This window comes from Triticum dicoccoides, chromosome 1B (assembly GCF_002162155.2).
Source record: "Triticum dicoccoides isolate Atlit2015 ecotype Zavitan chromosome 1B, WEW_v2.0, whole genome shotgun sequence".
Taxonomy (NCBI): domain Eukaryota; kingdom Viridiplantae; phylum Streptophyta; class Magnoliopsida; order Poales; family Poaceae; genus Triticum; species Triticum dicoccoides.
The window spans coordinates 56,750,922-56,760,035 of NC_041381.1; the positions used below are offsets into that span (position 1 = coordinate 56,750,922).

At 41.2% G+C, this 9,114-nt stretch overlaps 2 long non-coding RNA genes across 8 annotated transcripts; both read right to left on the bottom strand.

The window, feature by feature from the left end:
• Positions 1-669: 669 nt before the first annotated feature.
• On the bottom strand, positions 670-6,440 carry LOC119318766. Of its 7 annotated transcripts, none has more exons than XR_005154242.1 (9): positions 6,330-6,440; positions 5,518-5,627; positions 5,024-5,316; positions 4,497-4,643; positions 3,685-4,152; positions 2,456-2,642; positions 2,289-2,343; positions 2,112-2,201; positions 673-1,835 (listed from the first exon to the last, which is right to left on the bottom strand). It is a non-coding gene; the product is annotated as an uncharacterized LOC119318766 (long non-coding RNA). The 7 variants fall into 7 exon arrangements; XR_005154245.1 differs by having other exon boundaries at positions 737-1,835; positions 2,456-2,624; XR_005154240.1 differs by having other exon boundaries at positions 740-1,835; positions 2,456-3,767; positions 3,899-4,152.
• A 7-nt stretch (positions 6,441-6,447) lies between these two features.
• LOC119318787 lies at positions 6,448-7,627 on the bottom strand. The gene is made up of 3 exons (XR_005154247.1): positions 7,313-7,627; positions 7,153-7,241; positions 6,448-6,785 (listed from the first exon to the last, which is right to left on the bottom strand). It is a non-coding gene; the product is annotated as an uncharacterized LOC119318787 (long non-coding RNA).
• Positions 7,628-9,114: the final 1,487 nt, after the last annotated feature.

The following is a 9,114-nucleotide window of genomic DNA, read 5'->3' on the forward strand; positions in this document are numbered from 1 at the left end:
ACAGTTCCTTTCTCCCTCCTATCTGATTGGACTACCATGCTGATATACCTCAATCCCCCTCCCATGCGCATGTATTGGCTATGATTAACCCATAGCCTGGACCAATCAACGGCTGCATAGAAATTGAGCAAGCATCCATTGCTAGCCATCGCTTGCACCACTCCATCCAATAAGGTCTGCAAGGAGAAATACTAATACTGGAGTAAGTTTTCCTTTTTTTTTATGTTGCGCATCCTGCAACTTTAGACTTGGTCTATGATGATCATGTACAGTCTAGGTTTCTGTTTTGGGGAGATTCTAATGGCAGGAGTTCATTAGTTTAATACGTTTCTTAGTCCTACCTATGTATTATTGCGATGGGTTTTGTAGCTGATATTTAATCTAATTAATTAGGGGATTCATTTGACGAAAGATGTACACGTACTTCCGTGCACTGAACTCAAGCATCCCTTCTAAGCTTATTGGATAGGGGATAAATTTTTTTGGAGCATTACTTGGTTTGTTAAATCTACTTCTCTGTATTTCTTACAACCAAAACACTATGGTTCTATTAACATGGATCTGTTCTTTCAGTTTTATGGTTACACAATGATCTAAAATACACATGCATATCACAGAAGCATAAAATACGCTGTTCGGATGGTATTCTTTTTAATAGTGCTCTTTGCCTAATGGAGCGCATATGCATTCAGGAGGTCAGGAAGGCTACGTTCCGGCAGTATTTATTCAATTGTCAATGCTCAATAGCCAGTAAAATATTCTATGAAATCTACAGCAGACGCGAGCATGATGACTCTTACCATTGTGCTCACCTCCCAGAGACTCTTTCCGTCCAGGAATTACACACGCCCCTCTCTCCCTCCTATTTGATTGGACTCCCACGCTGATATACCTCAATCTCCTTTCCATGTGCACGTATTTGCCACGATTTACCCATAGCTTGGACAAATCAACTTCTGCATAGAAATTTAGCACACATCCATTCCATTGCTAGCCATCGCTTGCATCAGTTCATCCAGTAAGGTCTGCAACTGCAAGGAGCAATACTGGAGTAGATTTTCCTTTTTTGTTGATTTTTGTGATATGCATCCTGAAGCTTCAGACTTGGTCTCTAATGATCACTAGATTGGGATCGCGCCTTGGCGTGAGGGTGCCGGTCCCAATATTTTGTTCAAGCATGTAATGCTAAGTCAGTAGTAATCCAAACTGCCATATTCTAATTTTGTTGTTGGCGGGTGGTGTATAGCTCAACACATTACCTGGATGTAAACAAAGTACAAAATTTTGCAAGAGTTATCAAACATAAGATCGTCTTTATAGATAGTGTAACTGTTGTCAACATATCCTGACGCATTGTCTGGTCCATCCCATAGGTGCAGCATGCCTAATCCTAAATAATGACATAATACCAGATCCAAAATAAAAAGAGCAAAGTAGTTGCCTATGATAGATTGCTATTTGATTAGGCAGCATAAAGACCCAAGCAAGGAACAGTAATAGCCCATGTCAATAGGTTCACAACTATACATTCATTACAGAAGATAGAAGGTTCACAACTATACATTCATTACAGAGGATAGATGTTTAATAGAAGCAAGTCAGATTCCAGAATAACAAAGAGCAGAGTAGCTGCCCTTTGATAGATTCTATTTGATCAAAAAGGCATAAAGACTCAATTCATAGCATACAAATGGTTGTCCACGACAATAACTTCACTACAATATACCAAAAGCAAGAGATACATCATAACAACAAAAGTACATCGAAAGGTGTACTTATACCGATGCATCTTAAGCTCATAGCAAGCACGCAACTTCCCATGTAGAGTATATGTCCTGGCAAGAAGAGAAAAGGAGTTGGAGCACCACGATACATAATTTATAAGACTAAAGAGGACTACAATATCACAATAATTTAATGGAGCAATTGTATGCCTACTCATGATCTCAACAGATGCGACTTTGGTACATGTATTTATTTCATCATTTTTCATTTGAATAATCGATCTTAAATCTATGATGGTGCAGTTTGGTTATAATCAAATCAATCAACCAGCTATGCAAGTATGATAGTTATCAACAAAGAGCTACTAAAACCAAGGTATAGTCAACCTAATAATTAATGCCCTGGCTTTGATTAATGTAGCGGCCACGACCGACAGCCATGCAACAGCAATTTTCTGCTTCATCTCCTAAAGAGTCCTGGTTCAATGATATAGAAAAAATTAGACACATGTGAAAACTGACATCTTTTAAAATTAAAGTGTGGGGTGGTCATATTTCACATACTTGTAAATTGCTTTCAGATCATCTAGAATCTCGGTGATCTTTTGGACAGAGACATCTTTGTAGATAGTATTATTTTTCAGGACAGCAGACCAGCAGATATAAAGTTCAGTAGTCTGTCGATTCATTTCAAAGGATGCAAAGAACAACTGCCGAGTAGGGTGGCTCACCCACTGTTGTAGGTGTTGCTTGGAGGTGCCGGCAGATGGACGTGTTGTATTGGCCACCAGATCCAGCGCACGCGCAAGCTCGATGGGGAGCAACGGTGCGAGAGCTTCGATGTCGCGGCGGCTCACCTCTTCCTCGTTGGGATCCTCGCGCACACCTCGTCCTCCGCCGCTGATAGAGAACTATAGACTATGTGTATACGATGTGATTGGCAAGAGCTAATACTAAGTAGGATTAGATAACTACTTTGATAACCATCACAACTTGCCAACGTCCTTAGTCTATCCAGATTTCTGAAAGTAAATACCATGGGTAATTCATATAAATTTGCATCATCCAGAAATCTTTGATGTGTCCTTCAAGAATATTAAAGCAGCTCAACTGGGCAAGAATCTGCCTTCAAATACTTCCAGAAGGAAGATTTCAATAGCAATCTTGAAATAGTTCCGGTGTGATATATTTGAAACCTTCAAGCAACATTTTCGCCCATATAACTGAAAGCTTACCAAGAAGAAAAATACTAAAAATCAACTTAGGTTGCCAGTCAAATTTTCAGCCCAACGATGATTATTTTTGTAGCAGCACAAAGAACTAAAAGGTAACACTTCCATGCAGCTAAGAATTTAAAATTGGATGCCCAAAACATATGTGGATTGAACTTCCTTAAAATAATGGTGATGCAAGCCTTCCTAATATAGTTGCGGCATGGCTTGCTCAAATTCTCGCTTCTGGCTTACCTCCTGCGACCAGTTAGATTTATTATTTTTCTTCATTTATCAATACCCATAGTGACACAACAACATCTCGACTATGCTATAGCTATCACAGTGATCTACAAATTACAGATTCGTATATGTATTTTGTTGTCGCCTCAAGTAGTTTTAGATTAAAAGTCTGATCCAGACTAAACTGGAGGGAGGGGTGGATTTCTTAGTCTGGTAATTTGATTTGGTCGTGCTTATACATCAAAAATTTGTTTATCAACAGAAAAACTATGTGATGCATTATTTACACAAAAAATATTTTTGTATAGGGTCAGAAATACATTTTAGCAACCAAAGCAATAAGAGAGAAATAATCACAGTATAATCAGTACAGGACAACAATATCTGAATTTCTTGTCAGTCAAAAGTAATAATATATGGAGATCGTCTATCTTGCATGCGGCGCAACACTAAATTTAGCAAATCTCACAAACCAGACATGAATGTACTGAGTATAAAGGACATACCAGAACCATATATGAAGTAGAAAGAAGACGTTGGAGTGACAAATGGGTTCGAGCTAGGCACATTTCAACTTTCTGTAGTTAAGCTGGAAAAACACCATAGTTGTTCACCATTTATCATCAATGGAAAGCAACCATATGCAATGCAGGAATCATAATCATATTTGTTCGTATCCATAGACAAATATAAAGCAGGAAAATATCAAAGGGAAGCAACCATATGAAATGCATATCACAAGACACGGGATTTCGATCAAGTGGCTTCCAGGGACCTCCATTGTGCAAAATGATAAGGAATCGAGCTTGACATTTGAGAGAGAGGGAGAGAAGGAGAAATGGACATGTAGATCATCAGCAGTACGATGTCCTTGATGGCACCATCTGGTACATGGTGGTGGCGTCTTGCACTCTTCCTAGCCAGTACCTCACCAGGTAAGGCAAGTCATGACCTTGTCTGGCTCCAGCGGCGACCTGCAGGCCAAGAAAATGGACAGAGCAGCGGTCACACACACAGAGGCTTTCTAATGGTTATTGATTAGAGTTATTTCTAATGAGGCAAAACATTGAACCAGTCTAGTTTTTTTTTCAAATATGTACTTTTAAGAGGAAAAGGAAGATCACTCAACATATCATTGTATCATAATACATTCTCTTATTGGTGCACAATACTCTTTTAAGACGGAACTCAAAAAGTCAATGGTCAGGCAAGATTACCATTTAGAAACAATCAAGAGATTAGCCAAAACTCAGTAGTATTTGTTCTGTATAGTCAGTAAATTGGGCAGCTATGAGATGGATGAAATTTTGGAACTTACTGATGACAAGGAGGTGCATTTCAAGCCCCACAAGCTCAAGAAGCTTAAAGCCATCCATGTCTGGCATGTGGACATCACTGATAACCAGATCAAACATGTCCCTATTTTCCCACAGCATCCTCATCGCGATAACAGCCTGATTCGTCGCTGTCGCCAGAAACACAACAATAGGTTACTCTTCCAAACTTGGTAACAATACAAGAAAAGGGAAATGGTCCTATGCATTTTTCGTGACAAAAACCAGATGCCGCATGCATCTGTACTATAAAGGGAACCATAAATTCAGGTCACGCAATGTAATGAATCTATCCATAGTGGTACGCATTCTTTCACTACAGGGAAATTGCTTTAACAATGTCCACCCATCCATGTTAAAAACTTAAAACACAGCACCAAACAATTCCGCTTTTTGTTGCATAAAACTGAATAATGTAAGACTCATGTAACAAACTTGCAGGTTGCATATACATATTTACATACTATTTTGAATACTCTCCATATGGTAACATACTGATAGTAAATACTACCTGGTGCTTCTGCCGAAGGAAGGAGGCACGCACGGCAAGCAGAAGCTCCCTGGCCAGCTCCAATGGCAGGCAGCATGCGGCGTCAGCCCCGCTCACAGCACAGGTCGAGCAGTAGTAGCAGCGACAATTTGATGGCCACCTTGATGCACTTCTTGCAGAGCACATGGTCACAACTCGTTGGTCCATCTTGTTCAGGGACACGGGGAGGTGAAGGTCAGCCCCTTTGGAGTAGCATTGGCAGTCCATCGACCACCCACGCGTAATGTTCTGCTGTGAAGGTGGCGGTTCCATTTCTGTTCACCAAATACATGGAAAGATATTTATGCACTTCAAATAATGCATAGCAAATATATATATCCCGCCTCTACATTTTCCTTTACATAATGAATGTAAAACCATTCAAAAAGAATAGCATGCAAGTAAAAAAGGAACAAATCAAGAGAAAGAATATCACCTGATAAATATTAAACAAAGAAACTGATAAAGAATATCACCTGCAATTGGACTGTCGACCAAAAGGAGAACCAATGGATCCTAGCAATCCAACGGACAAGAGCACCAGCAACGACAAAACTAACGAACAACCAACCGCCCAAATCACATCCTGCACAACACAAACAATTAAGCCTAGATGGGCAAAAGGACAAGTCTAGATAAGGCCAAAATAGTAACACGAGACCTAGATGAGCCGTCCGATCTAGTTAATGAGACCAAACACTATATTAAATGAAAATGGCTGAAATCTGTTACATATTGGTAACAATAAAATACATGATTGGTAAGATGCACCAATAAAATAACCACAGAATATTCTGTTGCATGCTACCAAGTATTTCTGAATCACAGTGAGTTCACAAATTTTGTGCACACAAGAAGACAAAGGAGCATAAAGTTATGTTCAGTTATTCATGAGTGGAACCACCGTCTTCTTCAAGGACTGGGAATCATAATAGTAGCAATATCAAAATATTATTCATCCTGATTATCATCCTATTTGAGAGGAACATTTGGTCTATGAGCTATAAGGGTAACTATCAGCATGGATCAAGAGGCCATAACAATATAAAAACAACAAAGTATCCAATGAATGCGGCCAAAAGGCAGGCTAATCGATAACTAATCTACATCTACATAATAATCAAATAAAATAATAATAACTGAGGCCTAATCATTAACTCGTAGTAGCAAAATAAGCTAGTTGACTGCTTGTGAGTTCTGATGCTACCTCCACTAACAAATGCGGTACAAAATTATGCTTTAATTAAAGATCTGGCAAAAAGAAATATACCAACAGTCTTCCACACACCCTTGGTTCTGGTGAAAACCCAGTCATGTAGGATCTCCCTGGCAGCAAGAACAGAACTGCAGCTGTGAGAAAGGCCGCTGCCCAGTCCTCCAATAGGCAATACGCCATCCATCGCAACAACCATGGCTGCGCAACAAAAGTTGAACGTGTGCTCTTCTGTACTTGCGTCTGCATACGATAAACTTGTTAGCTGAACCCTAGCACCGCCAACACCCATCTACAACACCTCCAAACTGCGGCCCCCATCCAGATGAAACCTCGCCATTCATGTCGGCGCACATGCCAACCGGAGGCACGACTGGAGGAGAAGCGAGAGAGTGACCCAACCAATCAAATAAAGTGCCATGTTATCGATATCGGCGATCATTGCTCCTTCCAACTCGAGGTCGCCGCTCTCTGGTCTCCTCCTTAGCCTCCCCAGCCTCGCCCCCTAAGTCTCAAACGTAGCATCCAACCCTGCACCGCAACCATAAAAAGCTACAAAATTTACGATTCGTTCATATCAAAAGTGATGGCAACCTATAGGAGTTATGACAACAATATGGAGCATAATTTCTCACTTATCCCTTGCTTCAAAGGTTATTTCCATTCAAGTTTCTAGTGTTCTGTTCTAGTACATAGCATTATTACCCTGATCCATCTAGTTCACAATTAATCATTAACAAAACAGAGTGCATGATTGAAAAACATATAGCCATAGCTAATGCACACATATTAGAGGATCTGGCAGAAACACGCAGCAGGATGCAAAGCTCGGAAATGAGCAGATCGAGGGAGAAAAAAAATGAAGCGAGATCTGGCATGCTGCTGGCGGGTGGTGTACCTCTAGGACGGTGGTAGTCTGCGTGAGCTTGAGTGGATTCTCGACGACGGCGAACAGATCCTCGTGCCCTGACCGGAGCAGCGTCGCCACTGCGGAGTAGAAGAGGTGAGGAGCAGCAGCTGAGTGCCTGGGTGAGGGAGGGGACGAGGGAGGAGATTACCTTGCTTCCAGGCGCCTCTTCAACACCACAGCTCCCGACTTGCTGCGGACGGCCGTCTCGGCGTGGTGCGGCGGCCCCCGTTGCTGCATCTCCCGAGGACCATGGAGAGGAAAGGGGGATGGGCTGGTTCTCCGTCTCGCGATGGGGGGCGACGGCTAGGGCGAAAGGGGAGAGGCCGGCGGCGGCTAGGGTGGAAGGGGAGGGGAAGGGGAAGGGGCCGACGGCCAGCGGTGCGAGGGGGCCGGGGAAGAGAGGAAGAGCACGAGCTCTGGAAGGGGTAGGGGCGGTGGCGGCTCTCCTCCGTGAACAGGAAGAGGGAGGACGACGATTGGGGAGAATCCTTTGGGCATTGGGCTTTTATACCCGTAGCAAAATTACTAAAATGCCCTCAGCGGGGGACAGGAATCACACGCGGTGGCACAGATATTTCACCCGGGCGAGGTAACTATTCATTGCTACAGGGTCCGGGTTTCGATCCGGCGGCCGAGATAGCTCGGGAGCTCGATCCAATGGCCAAAAATGCATCAAGAGATTCGATCCGACGGCCAGAAATCGCTAAGCTCTGAGAGAGCTCGGTAAGCCTCCGATCCCTTATTTCTTGATGTCCAATCTAGGTTTCTGTTCTGGGGAGATTCTAATGGCAGGCGTTCATTATTTTCATACGTTTCTTAGTCTTACATATGTATTATTGCCATGGGTTTTGTAGTTAATATTTAATCAAATTAGGGGATTCAATTGACCAAAGAGATACACGTACATCAGTGCACTGAACTCAAGCATCCCTTCTAAGCTTATTGGATAGGGGATATATTTTTTTGGAGCATTACTTGGTTTGTTGAATCTACTTCTCTATTTATTTACAACCAAAACACTATAGTTCTATTAACATGGATCTGTTCTTTCAATTTTATGGTCACACAGTGATCTAAAAATACATGTGCATATCATAGAAGCACAAAATACGCAGTTCGGATGGTATTCTTTTTAATAGTGCCCTTTGCCTAATGGAGTGTATATGCATTCACGAGGTCAAGAAGGTGACGTTGCGGCAGTATTTATTCAAAGCAACAAGGGACATTGAAAAATGATGCTCAAGTTACCTTCTTGGAAATTCTTCCTCATACGCTTTTTACTACTTGGTTAATTTAATGTCCTTCCTTTTATAAATTCATGTACTAAATAATTAAGAACATATGTGAGTCAATTTAAGTACAGTCTATGTATTCTATAGTATGGTGCTGGTACTAGCTGCTATGTAATTAATATATGATTAGTAACACAAAGAAAATGCAAATAAATTTATATGTATTCATTGCTTCCATGTTAACTTTAATAGACAAGGAAAAAAGAACCCGCAATTTGTTTTACTAGCACGTATTGTGCGCAGATAAAGTTCAGTCTCTATTTCTTTCCTTAAGCAGAAAATATGGCCTTGCATGCGTGTATTTCCATTCTCATATAATCGTAAGAATCATGTTGTATATATGATCTAATACCTTATATATCAATGGAAGGTTGGAGGGTATGCCTAAACTAATTCTGACATCATCTTGGATAGCCAATGTCTTTCTTTTACAGAGACGGGATGATTATGTAACTATTCCACGTATGACGTCGGGTGCTACAGTTTTTGTTCGACAGAGAATCCAACAGTTGTGCAAAACTAATGTACAAGATGTGTCTCATGTGTAGCACCAGTCGGATGATTATGAAGAGATCCTTGGTATGTAAACATAGAATGCTCTTGAGTTCCTGTATGCCATATTTATCTCAGCTGTTTATATTGCATGACCCAATTAATG